The following is a 20,510-nucleotide window of genomic DNA, read 5'->3' on the forward strand; positions in this document are numbered from 1 at the left end:
TTGGGTACATTTTTTGCAAAGTTGTGCTAACAAAATTTGACAACTAAATGAGAGGCCATTGAATGACAGCTTATTATCCTAATGTGTGCGTGGAGATGCGTTTCTCAGACATATTCCATTATGTATCATTGCTCATTAAAGGTAAAATTCAAGGGTGTTTTGTCTTGCCCTTACCTGATACTGAAATTAGTGTTGCACTGAATACTGATAACTTCTAAAGAGCTGAGATTTGTGCCTAGAATCTTAAAAAAGAAAATCAAGTAGAACTTGGGTTGTTTATTTTAGGGGCACCATTATTGTTCCTTCAGGCTTCTCATTTTTATGACAAATTGTGAGACCGTTAGACAATGTCACATCTATTTGACTGGTTTCATACAAAAAATTTGAGATTTGAATTAATTTTTCATAAAACGCTTTCCACAAAGCATGAAATTACCTCAACACTGAGTCACCAATTGAAATTATATTCTTGTCAAACTTTTCTTAATTATCCATGACTTATGGAAACTTTCTTTTCCTCCCCTTTTTGCATACAAAAAAGCTCCAGTTTTTCTTGGTCTTTGTCTTAACCAAATGGATTTTGGGGAAAAAAAGCAAAAAAAAAAATCCAAAACAAAACCCAGAGAGATGTCAGCCTAGAGCTGTGTGTTCTTTGAATAATGGCCTTCCCATTTCTTGGATTTGTTCTTAACATGAAAAATAGAAATGCATCATCCTTAGTGGAGAGAGAAAGAAGTGCTGCCACTCTGAGTTCTTCCCATTATGACCCCGTTTTTCTCTGCATCGAGCAAAATCTCCTCAAGATTGAATTCAGGACTCTCCACCAGCTGCCCCCATCCTACATATTTGTCTTAATCTGCTTCCAACTGTTATTTTTCAGTCCTTTTGCCATGTTGTAGGCCTTCCTCTGAGCCCATTTTTAATGTGTCCTTCTTGAACTGTTTGTTCTCTATTCCACATCAAACCATTTAAGATTTGAGGAACAAGTCTACCAACTCTATTGCACTATCCCAAGAGTGTAGTACACACATTACGGGCTCAGTAAATGCCACTGATGATGATTTAGTTTCCTTTTTGTATCCTTATTGGTCAAATAGGCCTCCTAGACTGTAAGCTCCTTAAGGGACAGGCATCTTGATTTCCCACTCTGTTGTATTCTCCTAAGTGCTTTCTGTGGTGCTCTGCAGGTGATAAGCACTCAAGAAATACCAACTGTTGAAAGGAAAGCTTCATAAAAAAACCTTAGTAGGCTCTAGGACATGAAATAGACCTCCCCAAGCAAAAGGTGGCTCAAATAAAATGATCATAAGCCCCAAAAAAGACATTGTGATGCCCTTGAGACTTCAAATTTAATGGTTTCTGGCACTTTAGCAGCTACAAAGAGTAAAAAATATTACACGCTCCAAACATATTGGGATTTTGCTACTATTCAAGCCCACACAATTGGAAAGGATTTCCTTTAGATGTAAAAAGATGTGTAGATGTGAGAAGCAGCGTGACTCAGTGGAAAGAGCATGGGATTGGGAGTCAGAGGTCATGGGTTCAAATCCTGGTTCCGCCACTTGTCAGCTGTGTGATCTTAGGCAAGCCACTTAACTTCTCTGTGCCTCAGTTACCTCATCTGTCAAATGGGGATTGACTGTGAGCCCCATGTGGGAAAGTCTTGGTTCCCTTCAGCAACCAATTCTTAAGGACAGGAAGAAGCAGGCCTGTGGCTCCCTAAGATGGCGGCTCCTCAGCGGTGGCCATTTTGAGCAAGGAACGGCTGCCCCAGGCCTGGGAGCGGCGGCAGCATTATTCTGTTCAACAGCCTCCGGCCGAAGGCACTTGGGAGTGTCAAACGTGGAGATGCGTGGGACGCATGTTACGCAGGGCGTACCGCATGAATAGTTGACTTGACACCTGTCCACATGTTTTGTTTTGTTTTGTTGTCTGTTTCCCCCTTCTAGACTGTGAGCCCATTGTTGGGTAGGGACCGTCTCTATATGTTGCTAATTTGTACTTCCCAAGCGCTTAGTACAGTGCTCTGCACACAGTAAGCGCTCAATAAATACGATTGAATGAATGAATGACAACCTGATCACCTTGTATCCCCCCAGTGCTTAGAACAGTGCTTTGCACATGGTAAGTGCTTCACAAATGCCATCATTATTATTATTATTATTATTGAGTAGCAGTACCCCCACATTTGAGCCTCAAACTGATGTACTTCTGGAGAACTATCCACTCCACATCTTCATCATCAGTGGTATTTCTTGAGCATTTACTGTGTATAGGAGCACTGTACTAAGCACTTGGGAGAGTACAGTAAAACAGAGTTGGTAGACAAGTTCCCTGCCCACCACGAGCACAATAAAGAGGTCCAGATTTTCCTCAAGAGGCAGCTCTTCCATTGTTCTTACTCCATGTTACGGAGAGAGCTATTTGATGGAATCCAGTGAATTTCAGTCACAGACTATATAATGAGGCAGCAGTATCTAAGTGAATCAGTGGTATTTATTGAGTGCTTATGGATGCAGAGCACTGTACTAAGCATTTGGGAGAGAACAATGCAATAGAGTTGGTAAGCAATGCTGAATGATAAATCGATCCCCTTTGATCTCATATGGCAACAGAGAGCATGAGGAAGAGCTGCCTGTTGAATTTGAGGACAAGGTGATAGTTAGAAATCACTGATGTACATGGGAGGGAATGAAAAGATCTGCATATTTCAGTTTTAATTCCAGGATCTATTTTTAAAAAGCACTTGGAAAGAAATCTACGAGGTCATCTGTCAGCTGGAGGAGCTGAATGGGGACCTAGGAACTTTTTTTAATATATCTAAGTCCCTGAGAAAAGATCAAGTTTTCATTTACTTTGTCACAAATGAACTCCTGGGACAAAGCTTTTGTTTCTTATGTACAAGAACCACTATCCTAGAGAATTAACCTAAGAGTTTCACTGACTTAATTTCAAATGTAAATTAATTAAACATGCATGGAAACAAAATAGGGTTTGAAATTGAGAGGAAAGAGTACTCAATCACAGATACTTGCAATTCTATTGATTATAATACGCTTGAATTATTCACATATGATATATCCTAAATATGATTGGTGTGCCCATAATTTAGAGGAAAATGGAAGGAGATTTAGTCCCTTTTTCATGTTCTGCTGCCAGAATTTATAGGGAAACATCTGCCTTAAGGGCCATTTGTGAGGAAAGTTTAATCATTACCAAAGCAATTTACAGTGTGGGACACAAATTGTCTTATATATTTTCTTTATATTCTGTAATTCCATAATTTTTAGGTTCTAGTAGGATATCTTATTTGACATCTAACTGGAAACACCTTTAGTTTTAAGTACATTTGTAGAATGATTTGAGCCCTGTTGGTGGTGCAGTGGAAAGAGTACCGCTCTGAGAATCAAGGGTCCTGTGTTCTAGTTCCCGTTGTCCATATAGAGGGCTAACATGGGTGAAGATGGCATATGTGGGCTGCACCCCTGCCTGATACATGCTGGCTGTACCCTGTGCCCCAATGGGAACATGACCAACTCACCATTTATACTGAAAGCTTCTTGTGGCCAGGAACCATGTCTACCAACTCTATTGGTCTCTCCCAACTGCTCAGTACAGTGCTCTGCACATAGTAAGTGCTCGATTGATTGGCAGGATGGGAGAGTGCAAGTAGCCTCACGCAACTCACTAGCACCGAAATCAATTCCCTTGCACAGATTCTTTTTCCTGAAGTTTCACAGCTGAAGTTTATTGGTCATTCCCAATTAGGACAGTTATAACTGTTCTTCTCTCTCATCTCCCTGCTCATACCCCTTCCTGAACCATTTTCTCTATCTGGGGCTCCCTTTCCTTTCAGATCCACAAGACTCCAGTTCTTCCTGAGTTCAAATCCCTCATTATTCATTCACTTAACCAGCTTTCTAATGTGTTTTTTTTTACCATTATTGTACACTGTATTCTTTGCATAGTTGGTGCCCAGAAAATATGGCTAATTGATTGGTCTCATCCTTCCTGGAGATGATGATGATGGTATTTAAGTGCTTACTATATATCAAACCCTGCTTTAAGAGCTGGGGTAGATACAAGCTAATCGGGGTGGACACAGTCCCTGTCTCACATGGGACTCACAGTCTTCATCCCCATTTTACAGATAAAGGAACTGAGACATAGAGAAGTGAAGTGACCTGCCCAAGGTCATGCAGCAGACAAATGGCAGAGCCAGGATTAGAACCCAGGTCCTTCTGATTTCCAGGATCATGCTCTATCCACTGGGCTATGCTGCTTCTGATGCTGCTTCATTTTACATATGATGTTTCTGGGGCCCAGATAAATTAACTGACTCTTCCAAAAATAGATGCAGAATTAGTGGCAGAAATAGTAGAAATTAAATTTCTTGATTCATGTTCTAATGTTCCTTCCATTGCCCCTTGAACCCTTCTTTTCCTTTGGGTCAGCACAAATATATCTATTCCCTTAGTCCTGTCACTTTCCAAAAAAATGATATTTTATAGATGTATAATTAATTTGTATTGCAACAACTGCAGTGTTATGAACACAGTAAGCACTCAGCAAATGCTACTGATTGAGTGATTGATCAAATTCAACCTTGAATAAATTGTAGCGTGGGTGTAGCGTAGAAAGTCAAAAGTTGTTGCAAAAGTGCAGATACAGCTTTTCTGACACCCTAGCATTTATCCAACCAAGCCCAAGGGACCAGTTGTGGCTGAAGGGCGAAGCAGAGGAAAGGCTGAAGAGAAAAGCCATAACTGATGACACCGAAATGCCATTTCAGAAATGGTTCGAACAGCAACTGAGTAAAATGTTAAAATTCAATCCTCGCAAGCCAGCATGAAGTTGAAGTTGCCATGAAAAGGGGAAGGAAGAAAACAGGTTCGGTTAGCTGTGTAAATACCACCAGCTATCTACCCCAGCTGCTGGCTTTGACACACTATTGAGGACTGCTGATGATATGCTAAAATAAAATAGGAAGCCCCAGAGAAGGGTATGGGTGCACTGGAGAGCAGAAATATTTCAGTGGAGACCTCTTCCTCCTTTTGTGGTTCTCCCACTAGGTGGGATCCTTGGGAAGAACATAAATCTTTGAGGGTGACTAGAAATGGAGGCTTTTAGAAGCTGAAGAAGATATAGACCTATTGGAGGTGTGGAAAAAGCATGGACCTGTGGTCAGGAGACCTGGGTTCTAATCCCCACCCTGCTATTTGCCTGCTGGGTGATATGGGGTAAATCACTTCTCTGGCTCTGTTTCCTCATCTGCAAAATGGGGATTCAATACCTATAGTACATCCCACTTGGATTGTGAGATCCATATGAGACAGATACGATGTCTGTCATGATTATCTTGTAACTACCCAAGTGCTTAGATGTTTGGCACCTCAACAAATGCCACATTTGTTGTTACTGTTATCATTAGATGAATGCTTGGGGTTGGGGAGCAGGGGCATTGACTTTGCGGTAGTCAAACTGGAATTAAAACATTTAATGTGCTTGTTAATGATAAAATTTACTAAGTGAGCAACACTTGCTGGGAGAGTTCTAGGACTCTAACAAAGGCTAAAGAACCCTTCCACCATTCTTTAAGAGAAGGAGGATGAATAACAGGAAGGAAGGACCATGCTGCTGAAATGGCCAATCCCAGCTTCATTCATTTAGGAGCTATACACAACCAGTCAGAGGCAGATTCTGAGTTCTGAAAAAGGCCAAAGCTGTTTCCAGAACTCAAAGTTTTCAGATATTTCTCCAAATCTATTTTGCAAGTAAATTGTTCCCACATTTATTTTGTGCTGGTGAGGTTGCAAGTGACCTTTTGAGAGATTTGTATCCTAATCAGCCAGAGCCTTCAGATTAATCCATTCTCCACACAGAACTAGGATAACAAGCACAGAGAAGGAAAAATAATACTACTGCAATGGGATTAGCATTTGCAATTTAAAGTAATTTAAAGGCAAGATGAACAACATATATTGATTTAATTTGTATTATCTCAAAAGGGACAGAGGCTTCTCAGGCAGGGAGAGCTTTGCTGCTGTGGGGGCCTTGTATTTTGGTGGGAAATGCCTGTAGTCTCGTAAATATTTCTCCACTGAGCAATGCAGACTGCGGTGGCTCTTTTTGATCAGAAGATTCAGACAGCTCCAGAGTCAGGTGAAAATGGACCCAGGGGCTGAAGTACATAATAATAATAAAATAATAATAATAATAATAATAATAATAATAATAATAATTGGGACATTTGTTCCATATGCATGGGGCAGAATGGACTGTTGTTGCCATACTATTCTTTATCCTGCACCCATGACCATAGCCAATGACTCGCCAGCCTGTGTTTGCATCACTATCGAAATACACAATATTATTATCGAGATGTTGGATATCTAGAGTGTCTTTCCTGCCCAGAACACTTTCCAGTATGGGCTCTTATTTAAACTTACAACATCCCTGCCAAATACATAGAAGATAAATATTTGAAATTTATATTCATGGTAAAGGACTTGCTTACTTGTCCCCCCACATCTCTCCCCTGAATTTGTGTTGGTATCACTGACCTCTTCCTCTGTAGCAGGAGGGGCTGGTTAAACTCCCTTGCCATATGTGATTTACAAACCATTCGACCTGCTCTATACCCCCTACTTTGTTGGCTCAGAATTATCCCCTGGAGGAGGAGGAAGAGTAAGCTTAATAATCATAGTAGCGTTAGCAGTGACATTTATTGAGAGCTTAGTGAGTGCAGTACACTGTACTAAGCGCTTAGTACAGTGCTCTGCACAAAGTAAGCGCCCAATAAATATGACTGAATGAATACTAAGCACTTAGGAGGCACAAACAGTGCATGGATAATGTCTTATTAATAATAATAATAAATAATACTTATGATATACTGATATTTGTTATATACTTAAGATATTTGTTTAAAACTTACTGTGCATCAAGTGCTATTCTAAGTCCTGGGGTGGATACAAGTTAAACAGGTCAGATGCAGTCCCTGCCCTACCTGGGGCTTACAATCTAAGGGAAGAAGAACAGGTATTTAAACCTCATTTAACAGATGAGGAAACTGAGGCACACAGAAGATAAGTGACTTGCCCAAGGTCACACAGCAGGCAACTAGAGTGGGGATTAGAGCCCAGGTCCTCAGATACCCAGGTCTTGTCCTTTTTCCACTAGGCCGCATTGCTTCTCACTTTCATTCATTCATTCATTCAATCATATTTATTGAGCGCTTACTGTGTACAGAGCACTGTACTAAGCGCTTGGGAAGTACAAGTTGGCAACATATAGAGACGGTCCCTACCCAACAGCGGGCTCACAGTCTAGAAGTGGGGGTGGGGGGGGTGGGGGGCTCTATTATATCTCCAGAGCATGTAGTTCAGTTCTCTGCAAACAGTAGGTGCTCAGTAGATACAACTGATTGATTCTCCCCTCCATCCTTGAATACTGAAGCCTCCTCAGCAGTCTATATTTCTGAGATGCTGAAACAAAGGTGATACCCTAAGATCTACCTATCCCATGTCCTCCCCTGCTTTGTCATGACATGCGAAGGGATTTCAATATGCAAACAACTGAAAGAAGGGCCTTTCTGTGCTTTGTAAGGCAAGGCATCAATAGACTTGTGGAAAGGATGTAGGAATTTGATTTTTGTCTCACTTGTCCATTGTTGAAAAACCAGCACTAATGTGGATACATCTTTAGAAAAACAGCCGCTTGGCCTGGAAATGTGTTTGTGTACTCAGAGGGACCGTTAACACACCTGTGGCTTCTCCGTTTGACTCACTAGTGGTCACAGGTTGTGTGGTGCCTGAAATTCTGTATGAGTTGTGAGGTAGCCAGTTTCCAACGTTACCATTTTCAATTTTTGTCATTGCATCGATGGGGCCGAAGCAGGAAAGCTAGCAATCAGTCAGTAGTATTTATTGAGTGCTTACTGTGTGCAGAGCACTGTATTAAGTGCTTGGAAGAGTACAATATAACAGAGTTGGTAGACACATTCCCTGTATACAGTATCACCTAGCATTGTGATATTTTGGCAGTTCTGTAGGGTGTAGATAGATGAGGGCAAATATAAACTTAAAAAAATGTATCAGTGGGACTGAAATGCATGAAAGCATCAGGCAAGGCCTTACTATTTCCCCCACCTCTTTTTTCCTCTGAAGATTGTTTACTGTAGCTGTGAGTAATATCATAAGGGGGAAAGCTTGATTTAATGAAAAGCTGAGCTTTAACATTCATTCATTCAGTCGTATGTATTGAGCACTTACTATGTGCAGAGCACTGTACTAAGCGCTTGGAAAGTACAGTTCAGCAACAGATAACCATATATCTGAATGGATGGAATTCCTAGCAAGCACATCTATATAATGTGAAAATGTAATAGTCAAGGGGTGATGTTAAGATGACAGTCCAATAGGCAGCCAAGTGGAACAAAGGAAGACAGAAGAATTTGCCTGATTCATTGCCCATCATAGGTTTTAACACAAACCATGCCTCTGGTAGGATTATTTGTACATGTGGCTGCAGAAAAGTCACCCTGAAATAACTGAATTAGGAGTGGAAAGATCCAGAATAGGGTAGGGAAAAATATCAAGTTGGCAACCCTAAGCGTTGAACTTCTCTTTCCCTTGTTTTTCCATAAATATTTTCCAGAGGATTATTTAATTTTATTAAGAGCTTCATTAGTTGAGGTGATCATCATTACAGTCTAGAGGAGGAGACACCATTAATATCAATTACAGTTTTGTAGATAAGTGCTCTGGTGCTGCGGGAGGGGTGATCATGTCTTAATAATTAGAGACTTATAATGGGATGAAGCTGAGGTCATTTTGGGAGCTACTTTGCTATCCTAAATATTCAGTCCATTCATCATCCTGCATATCAAGCATAGTCAACAGACTGAGCATTCATTGAAAGGCTGTTACTGAAATTGGTGGTGGGGGTGATTAGAATCGAGTTAACTGCTCCATTTTAGGGTGAGATTTTAAACATGTAAATTGGGGGGGGCTCCATTTCACAGTAAAACTGTCATCAAATGGAATATGCATTTACTCTCCCAAACACTTAGTACATTGCTCTGCACACAATAAGTGTTCAATGCTACCATCAATTGATTTGTTTTAGCAGCTAACATTTGGTTAGGCAACATCCTCAGTTTCTAAAGTTTTCAGACATTGTGGGTAGGGATTATACTATCGTTTACCAGTATGCAACAGCTCCATATGTAGACTTTTGCTTTTGCCCTTCTTCTGCATTTTCTTCTTTAAAATCTGGATTTCCCAGGATTGTACTAATGGTCAGTACTGCCCACATGCAAAACTATTGGCATGATCACATTCTATTCGAAAAGGTACTCTGTACAATAGGCCAATATGCAGATAGGAAAGCCGGGGGCAGGTGAATCATTGGGCTTAAAAGTCACATCCAGGACTGAGAGAAGAGGCTTAGGCCTTCCTCTTCCTTCACCCAGATGACTTCTTTGATGACCAAGGAGGTGGCAGCAAAGGAAGTGGTTTTATCGTTTGTGAGGGCTGAGAGAGAGGGGTGAATCAAGGGAGTAAATCCAAGGGTGATGCAGAAGGGAGTGGGAGAAGCGGAAATGAGGGCATACTCAGACAAAGCTTCTTGGTGCAGCTGTGCCTTCAGTAGTGCTTTGAAGGTGGGGACAGTAATTGTTGGATATGATGCACTTAGGAGAGTACAACATAACAGAGTTGATAGATGTGTTCCCTGCCTACAGTGAGCTTACGTCTAGAAGGTGACAGACAGTCATATAAATATACTGATTAAGGAGGTGTACATAAGTGCTATGGGACTGAGAGAGGGGTAAATGAGGGGAGCAAGTACAAGGGTGATGCAGAAGGAAATGAGAGAGGAGGAAATCAGGGCTAAATCACATCTTGGAGGAGATGTGGCTCAGTAAAGTCTTTGAAGAAGAAGGTGGAGAGGGAAGTGGAGGGGCACACTGCTGTGGCTTAAATCCTCCACGCCCAGAGTATGAATTTTAAGGTGGTTTTTTAATTTTAGCTTCATCAAATTCATATCTACTTAAGAAACAGTGTGGCTTAATGGATAGAGCCTGGTCCTGGGAGTAAGAAGGACTTGGGTTCTAATCCTGGCTCTGCCAATTGTCTGCTGCGTAATCTTGGGCAAGTCACTTCATTTCTCTGTGCCTCAATTCTCTCATCTCTAAAATGGAGATTAAGACTGTGAGCCCTATGTGGGACACGGACTGTGTCCAACCCAATTATCGTGTATCTACCTCAACATAGAACAGTGCCTGGCACATACTAAGTAATAATAATAATAATAATAATGGCATTTATTAAGCGCTATGTGTAAAGCACTGTTCTAAGTGTTGCGGAGGTTACAAGGTGATCAGGTTGTCCACGGGGGGCTCACAGTCTTCATCCCCATTTTACAGATGAGGGAATTGAGGCCCAGAGAAGTGAAGTGACTTGCCCAGAGTCACAAAGCTGACAAGTGGCGGAGCCGGGATTTGAACCCATGACCTCTGACTCCAAAGCCCGGGCTCTTTCCACTGAGCCACACTGCTTAACAAATACCGTAATTACCATTATTAATATCCTTGCAACATTTGATTTTGAGCTTCTTGAGGGCAGGGATGATGTGTACCAACTCTATTGTATTGTACCGTCCCAAGTGCTTAGTGTAGTGCCCTGCCACACAATAAATGCTCAGCAAATACCACTGATGGGCTTATTTTTCTTTAGTAAATTAGGAAGTGATGAAGTGTGAGGTTTTAAGGAGCCTGCAACAGAAGATTTTTGATTTTCATCAGTTACCTCTCTGGACCCAGATAGAGTATTCCAAATTTGAAAATTTCATGATTTTCTCTTCATTCCTGTGTTATTTGTCTGACCTTCTCTGAAGTCTCCGGAATGTTGTAAAGCAATTTGATTTCACATGATGAGATAGCCAGAGGTTGAAAGTTCTGTGATTCATGAAATGTCCAACCAAATGCTCTATATTTATTTAGTGGTGGTGCTCTGGATTAATTTTTCCTATTACAAAAACCATATCCCAAATTAATCTTTAATATTATTGACATGGTGTGATAATATTAGTGCATTACTACTTTGAATTATTTACATAGCTTTACTAGAGAGATTTGATTTCCAGCAAGTGTGGTTTTTAAATGATTCTGCCAAAGGTATAGAGTTTATTACATTTGGAAGACGAGTCCAGCGGGACATGCATCATACAGCCTATTTAAGCATCATTACCTGGCCTGTTAGATGGCAAGAGAAGAATATTGAAATATCTATTTATTAACCAATTGTCAAAGTGGCTTGATAATTTCCAGTAGTTGGCTTACCACAAGAATAAGATGAATTGAGGACTAACTGAATGATTGATTCATCTCCTTAAGGGGGAAAAAAAATTAAGCATTAATGTGTCAAATTTGGTTATAAAGAATCAATGCTTTATGTAACTCGCTTTGAAGTAGAAATTAAATTTCCTTAAAAGGTTATATTAAAAAGTAGATGGGATGGAACATTGCACAGACAGACTATTATTCTAATAAATCTGGGGGAAAAATTCACTTTGAAAAACTTTTCTGAAGTGTATGTTTAAATTGATTTATGCAATCCTAAGCAGTAATTATGGAATATGCTTAGCTGGATACCCTCTGCTTCAATTGATCCTTCATATCGTCTGATGAAATGCTCATTATTCATTGCATACTTGGTGTTCAAAATCAGTGATAGTATTTATGTCATGGTCCAAAAGAGTGAATAACTAAAGGGAATCGAAGTAAGTTGGTGGTTTGAACTGCAACAAACTCAGTTTCCGCAAGCTATCTTGTTTAGAATGATGACAGAAACAAAAATAATCATGTTTGTGTTTCTCAAGTGTTTATTATGTGTCAGTGTATTAGGTGCTAGGGCAGAGAAAATGCAGTCAGATCGGACACAGACCCTCTTGCCCATGGGTGTCTAAGACTTAAGGGAGAGATAAAATAGACATTTAATGCTCATTTTACAAATAAGGAACTGAGGCACAAAGAAGTCATGAATTGCTTATGGTTGTACAAAATGAAAATGATGAAGCAAGATTAGAACTCAGGTTCCCTGACTTCCAGTTTTGTGCTTTTTCCATTGTTTCTCATCATGCATGGATGAAGTTAGATGTGGGGAGCAGCATGACCTAGGGAAAAGAGCCTGGGCCTGTGTGTCAGAGGACCTGGTGGAAAGAGTCCAGGCTTGGGAGTCAGAGGTTGTGGGTTCTAATCCCGGCTCTGCCACTTGTCAGTTGTGTGACTTTGGGCAAATCACTTCACTTCTCTGGGCCTCAGTTACCTCATCTGTAGAATGGGGATTAAGATTGTGAGCCCCACACGGGACAACCTGATCACCTTGTATCCTCCCCCCGCCCCCACCCCAGCACTTAGAACATTGCTTTGCACAAAGTAAGCGCTTAACAAATACCATCAGTATTATCCTGGCTCCACCACTTGTGTGCTGCGTGACTTTGGGTAAATCACTAAACTTCTCTGTGCCTGTTTCCTCAAATGCAAAATGGCAATCCAATACCTGTGATACCTCCTATTAAGACAAGGAGCCCCATGTGGGACATAATTATCTTATATCTACCCCAGTGCATGGAATAAAATTAACAAATGTAATAATAATAATAGTGTTCCATGAAGACAAGACCAAGTAGACCAACAGCTTAGTATGGGTTATTCACCCTCTGTGAATTCAATAAACATTGTAAGTATGGGATTTCCAGGTGTATCCAATTCAGAATTTCATTTCTTTGATGATTTCTTGGCTAATTAGGAAGGAATATATTAAAGGCTTGTTCAAACTTATGTTTCATTTACACTGATGAATGGACAGTTCTGGATACTGTAATTTTCTGTACTAGTTATCCAAACCATACCCACTTATATATTCTCTAGTTGAATTGTATCATTTTTTTTTCTTATTTTAACTGGGGGGTAGGGGTGTATGTGTGTGTGTGTGTGTGTGTGTGTGTGTGTGTGAGAGCATGAGAGGGGAACACATTGAAGCAGCAAAAGATCTATTGGGAATTAGAGTGATGCTCATTTGTGGTTCAGAAATAAGGAAGAGTAAATTAGAAATTAAGAGTTCTAGGACTTCGATCTCTGAGATGAACTTGCTGGAATTATTATTATTATTATTATTTTAAATGATTACATTAATTTTCCACATGTTCTGGCATTTTGCTTTGACACCATAATTTTAGAAATCTGGTGGCCTATGGGACCCTGCCTTCAATTCTCTGAAGACTCTCAGGTTTGAAAGATTCCCATAATCAAAATTGAGTCCTCTAATTTCACATTCACATACTCATCATATTCATCATATTCACAATTTTATATTCACAATATAGTATACGTAACTAGACAAATTTACCATAGTTAACAGTGAGATGACAGAGGAAAAGGTCATATCTACATGAACAAAAACAATTAAATGCACAGCTATGAATTCTGAGGTATTTGATGGGAAGGCAAGAACAAATAGGTGGAAGAATTAATGAAATCCATGAAAATATCTCTTTTCCATCCTTCAAAGTTCAATTTGAAGCATACTCCTTCTGAAAGCCATTCCATACTAAGCTAAAGAAGCCAGATCACATTGCACTATAACACTGGCAGACAGGCAATATTCATGTCTAGATTTTATTATTTAATTACTTTTGCTTTGATCACTTATATATATGTTCTTACTCTATTTTCTGTAATGCACTTGGGAGAGTGTTGTACTCCCCCAAGAGCTTAGTTCAGTGCTCTGCACAGAGTAAGAATTCATTAAATACCACCGATTGATTAAACTTGTGTCTACTTATCCTCCTGGTTTAAGCAGTTAAACTCCTCAGGGGCAGGAATTGTGCCTTTCACAGTTTCTCTGAAGTCTTCAAGGGCCTGGTACTGTGCACTGAACTCAATAAGTGCTGCTGCTGATATTCCTGAGGAAACCTGAAGAACGAACCCTGGAAAGTTCCTCAGAGGTTAGCAGAGAGCATTTGCATTTTCAAGATCCCACTTAAGTCTCCACTGTTCCTTCTCTCCTAGCCAGCAGAGTTACCTAGAGCTTTTTGTTTCGACTTGGCCACCAACTTTTAAAACTTTTAATTGTCTCTATCAGAAAGAATCAGCCCTCCCCATTTGTCCCATCACCTAAAAATGCTCTGCAAAGGCTAAAAGTCCATGAGTCCATGAAGATTGGTAGTGATGCTGCAGTCTCCCAAGTGGGATGAGAGATGAGCATCGGCCCTAGATTTAAGGACCACTTAGTCTTCACAGAGACACTGATTATTTTGCCAGCGGTTGCTTAGCTCTGATCACACACCCTTGACCTGGCCAGGCATGGACCCTTGGAGCACAAAGTGTGAACTTTCTCAAGTGCATAGTTTGGAATCATCTGCCATTACCATGCTTAGAGTTCAAATCTGACGGTTCGTAGTTCAACTCTAAGGTTTTACTTTTCATACAATTTGTTCCAAAGTAGTCTTTGACTTATGACATTTTGACATACATGTAGATATAGTTGCTCTTTGTACTCGAAAGACAGCAGCTGGCAGGGCCTCAGCTTTAGCCATCTACATATTTGTACATATTTATTACTCTATTTTACTTGTACATATTTACTATTCTATTTATTTTATTTTGTTAATATGTTTTGTTTTGTCATCTCCCTCTTCTAGACTGTGAGCCCACTGTTGGGTGGGGACCATCTCGATATGTTGCCAACTTGTACTTCCCAAGCGCTTAGTACAGTGCTTTGCACGCAGTAAGCGCTCAATAAATACAGTTGAATGAATGAATGAGCAAATAGGTAGGCAGGAGTGCAGCCTGTGGCTTTGTGGCCACGAAAGTTTCTTATATGCAGGTCAGCCAGTGTGGCTGCCAGATATTGCCGATGCTATGCTTGTTGCCGCATAACCTGGCAGATGGTTACCTTGGTAACCACGGTGGTCTTCGTGGCCAGCATTTTTTCAGCACTCCTGCTGGTCCACTGACCAGTCACTACTTGCATTTATTTATTTTTAACCCGTCCTCGGTACGTGTCTGAGAGTATGGGTGTGTTATAGGTATGATCAACTGTACAGTCGTTTATTCTGGTCACTCTATTTGTAATTTTTTTTTGCCTTTCTCCCTCAGAATGAAAGTCCTTTATAAAGAGGGAACATGTTTTATACTGCTGTTGAACTCCCCGAAGTCCTTGAAAAGTGCCCTGCACCTGAGGGACACTCAATAAGTAGTATTATTGTGCTACTTCTAACACTCTCATGGATTGTCCAAAGTAATTATTCAGGCAGACTCCTACACCATCAATAGCATAGTACTAGCATGCAGAACTGGATTAGAACCCGGGTCTCCTGTCTCCCAGAACTACTTCAAATGGACCAACAGCAGTGCTAGTGATCCAAGGGGTAGTTGGATGATGGATGGATGAAAACGTATAATAGGTCCTACCAGTGTCATATAAGGATTGACAAATATAAAATTGGCCCCTAATTCACATTCATATCATCCTAACTCACTGCAAGAAGTTTAACTGAGAAGAAAGAGAAAGATCTGTGGCATTATTTGAACATCCCTGGTTTCTCATTCCTATTTATTCAAATCTTTTGGAAATTATAGGAATATCCCCTGCTAGGAGACTGAGATGAATCTAGATAACGCCTATAATTCTGTTGATTATAGCTATGATAAGTGAAGGAATCAGATTCTCTCTCAAGCTTAATAATAGGCCCAACGCTGGGAACAAAATAACCATCAGGATAAGCTAAACAATTCATACATTTCCTGGAAAATACTGGTTTTCTTTTGGAGTTGACCCAGAGCCTTGCAGAGAGGCTAATAATTTTACTCAGTACGGGATGTTTTTCTGGCCAGAGATGTTTTTCTGGGCCAGTATTTAGTCACATTTGCATAGATTTACTTTTCACCTCGAGAAGTTGATTGTGCTACCAATCCTGCATTCTCTTTTTTTTAATCAAAGTAGCCTACATTTTCCAACTCTGTCTCTTTCACAGTTTTGATCCCTATCAATCAATAAGTCAGTGGTAGTTATTGAGCACTTACTGTGTGCAGAACACTTTCCTAAGCACTGGAAGAGTAAAATACATTAGAGTTGGGTGATAACATTCCTGCTTTCAAGGAGCTTACAGTCTAGAGAAGGAGACAACATTAAAATAAATTATAGTTAGGGTAAATAGAGTGTAGTAGTGTCACTTCACTGTTTCTATGCTCAGTTTCTATTCTTTCATCCTCTTCTAGGCACTGATATACTTTTGCCATGTTATATTCTGTACTAGTTTGGCTCTTTATTTCCTCTCCTTTTCTGATGGAATTTCAGAGCTCCCCCTTCAACCTCTTACCTCAATGACTGGCACCTCACCAACCCCGCCTTCACCCTCTCTGAGTAGAGAAAAAGCTTGGCCTAGTGGATAGAGCACAGGCCTGGGAGTCTTTTTTTATGGCATTTATTAAGCGCTTATTATGTGCAAAGCACTGTTCTAAGCGCTGAGTCTGAAGGATTCAGGTTCTAATCCCGGCTCTGCCACTTATCTGCTGTGTGACCTTAGGCAAGTCACTTCAGTGGGCCTCAGCTACCTCTTCTGGAAAATTGGGACTGAGACTGTGAGGACCATGTGGGACACTGAGTGGGTCTGACCTGATTAGCTTGTATCTGCCCCAGTACTTAGAACAGTGCCTGGCACATAGTGAGTGCTTAACAAATACCATACAAAAATCCACAAGCAGCATCAAGCAACAAACACATTTGCACAGTTCCCGCCAGATTGAGACAGGTGGTAGTGAAAAAGTTTGAGTATGGATAGATGTGTACATTATGAGTGTTTGTGTGTGTGTGTGTTTATCCTCATACCTCTGTGAGTTTGATCTTGGCTTTCTACCTGACATCTGTACTGGTCTGACCTCCTCCTTCTCTCTATCTCTTACTATCTGGTGGAGAATGGAGGCTCAGAGACCCTACCACCAATTTCTATATTTTCTGCCTCTTGCAGTTTAACTGAGGCTTTGTTAACCTCATCTAGAGCAAATGCATCCTCTTTTAGATCAAAGTTAACTTTAATAGTAATTGAAAGATCAAAGGAAAGAAACAAAAGGTAAGTACTGATCCAAATTATCAGTGTTTCCAGATAAGTGGCATTCAAATGGGTAAGGATTGATTTAACACAGGTTGTAAGGGGCTCTAGCTATACCCCTTAGGCCAACAAATAATTCCAGGTTAAAAAAACAATTTAATTGAAGTAATTTAATCATCCCCAATTGCAACTGGGTAACTCTTGTAGCAAATAATGCTTAATGCCCTCAAAGAGATTGTGTTGGGCTCCCTCTACCCAAGAGAGGGCAGCCTGGGCTTAGGAAACATCTCCCCATTCCTCGAAGCGAATGAAATGGTGAACAAACTTCAAAAAGCTTAGCATTGGAGTTCAGTTTTGAGAAGGTTCTGAAATGTAAATATAAGTGAACTCATTTTTCTTACAGGTCAGATGTGGTTAATATTTAAATCCCTTATTGAACTGTTTTTTGGTTATTATTTATATTCTATTTTGGCTTTATCTTCCCCTCTTCCCTTGGAATCCTGTAGTTCCCACTTCAGCACTTCATTTCTTTTTCTTCAGTTTCCGCAATGACTGGCAGCTCACCAACACAGCCTTTGCCCTCTCTGAATCTAACCAAAAATGGAATCTTTCCAATAGAAACTTTGTCCATTGCGAAGCCTCCAAGAAAAGTTCTTTTATTTATTTTCTGTTCGCTTCTGGCCTGAATAACAATGAGACCAATACAACAGTTTTGGATTTCTCATTCTGCTCAAAAATACTCCACAGCAAAGAGCCTCCATATGTTCTGTGATCATTAGAGTATCTACAGTCAGGCAAAGAGTCTCTCTTTTTTAGCCTAATGAGTGTATTTTTATCTCTGGAACACTGATTCCTGCTTGCCCTCGGATCTATGTTGACAGCTGATACATACATATTTTTCAACTCCTCATCCAAAACCTTTACAACAATTGAAAATAAGTAGCTTTGGAAGTGTTATAACTACAAGATGAATGGTCCTCTGCTTCCTCCTAGTTTATGCTCACAGATGTCGTGAATGTATTTGGTTGCTTTTTGTTTCAAAAGTGAATTCAACCCACTTGATCTGTTGGAAAGGAGACCCACTAGCAGAAGGTGGTTCTTGTTGGTAGTTTTCAAAACAAACCCAGAAGAGAAATCAAGGCCTTAAATGCCTGACAATGGTGTGTTTTTGTTTTGTATTTTAACTTCACAGCATTAACATACTGTGTGCCCAAAGCAAGGATTTCCAGTAGTACACTCTGTGGCCTAGAATATTGATTTTTCACTCCATTTCACTAGTCCTAATGGCAGACAATGATGCACTGTGAGTCAATAATTCAGCCTCATCATGGGTCTTCCCTAGTGGAAAATCCTTAAGACAACCCCTACCAGGGGTTCAGGCCATCTGGGGCTAGCCACGTGGCTCCCAGACACCTGTGGGACCCTCTTCTAGGACTTAGTGTTGGAGGGCACCTCTACCCCAACCCATTCTTCCTTTCCTCGTGAATGACCGACTGCCATGCCTCAAATTTGGGCCAAAAATCAACCAAGATGGTCTATCTGACAATGACCAAAATTTTGACTGGAAATTCCCCCTCACTGAGGCAAAACAGGCTTTGAAGGAAACACTTTCAGGAGGTTTCCCTGAGCTTCGTGTGGAAGGCATATTTTTTTTATGGTATTTAAGTGCTTATATGTCAAGCGCTGTACTAGCCCTGGGGTAGATACAAGCTAATCAGGTTGTACACCATCCATGTCCCACGTGGGGCTCACACTCTTAATTCACATTTTACAGATGAAGTAACTGAAACACAGAGAAGTGAAGTGACTTGCCCAAGGTCACATAACATTCAAGTGGTGGATCTGGGATTAGAACCCAAATCTTCTAACTCTCAAATCTGAGCTTTAATGACTAAGCAACATAGCTTTTCATCTCTGGCTGTCCTAGGAGTTTGGGCCTGGTGATCTCCCCTTTCCTCACCTGTATACTGTTTATGGCTTGGAGAGCATCACCTAAGATCACAAGTCTACTGATCATAATAATTGTGGTCTGTGTGCCAAGCACTGTACTAAGCACTAAGGATAGTAATAATAAGAATTATGGTAATTGTTAATTGCTTACTATGTGCCAAGCAGTGTTCTAAGTGCTAGAGTAGATGCAAGTTAATGAAGTTGAACACAGTCCCTGTACCACATGGGGCTCACGGTCTTAATCCCCATTTTACAGATGAGGTAACTAAGGCCCAGAGAAGTTAAGTGACTTACCCAAGGTCATACAGCAGACATGTGGCGGAGACAGGATAAGACCCCAGGACCTTATGAATCCCAGGCCCGTGCTCTATCCACTGTGCTCTTCAATTTCTACACAGATCTTGTCCCATGTGAGGTTTAGAGTCTAAGGGGTCGAGGCTTGGATTTTTTGAGTGGGTATAGCAATACCACTCCTACCTCCCCAAGCTGTTCAATTCCACCAAAACCATAATGCAATAACCTCTTCTTACTCCTACTTAGACTTTGAGCCTGATGAGGGACAGGGACCATGTCTGACCTGGTTAACGCCTATCTACCCCAGTATGTACTACAGTGCTTGGCACCTAGTAAGTGCTTAACAAATACCACTGTTGTTATCATTATTATTAGTAGTAGTTGTAGCAGAAGCAGTATTATGATTAATAATACAGAAATCTGGCATTAGACTTCCCTGGTGAATGATGGAAGACCTGCCAAGGTCCCTCTACACTGTATGCTCGTTGTGAGCAGAAAATGTGTCTGTTATACTCTCCCAAGAACTTAGTACAGAGCTCTGCATATAATAAGCACTCAGTAAGTATGATTAACTGTTTGACTGACTACCAAGAGCCTCTGACTCTGTTGTATCCCACAGGATCCCTTATTGCTTCACATCCAGGGGCAAGCACTCCTTCCAAGTGCAAAATACAAGAATGAAAGGTAGTTATGCCTCCTGTTCAATTATTGATCTGTTCTAGTCCATTCCCTACTGTGTTCCTATTTTGAAGCTGAAGCATTTTTATGGTGGCAGTTTGGTTAGAGCAACTGTCTCAAGCTTTCAACTTCATCTTATAACACTCACATCACAGATGACAAAGTTATCTTTTATTACTTGAAAAGTATGAGGGCTTTGGCTAACTCTCTCTGAAATGAAATCTAAGCCAAAGTAATAGTATGGACAAACAAGTATGTTGAATGGTCTTACTTCTTAAGAAGTTTGGAGTTTGCCATCCAATTACCCTGTTCATTTTCTTGGATTCCCATCATCTCTTTGAGACTTAACCCAAAAATGGGGCACAAAGAGATTGCTTCTTTTTAACATGCCCAATAATGTGTCACATCAAACGTCCATGCAATCTTCCCGGCGGCAGCATGGAGTCTTCAGGGAAATCTTATTCGAGTTGTTT

This window comes from Tachyglossus aculeatus, chromosome 16, assembly GCF_015852505.1.
Source record: "Tachyglossus aculeatus isolate mTacAcu1 chromosome 16, mTacAcu1.pri, whole genome shotgun sequence".
NCBI lineage: Eukaryota > Metazoa > Chordata > Mammalia > Monotremata > Tachyglossidae > Tachyglossus > Tachyglossus aculeatus.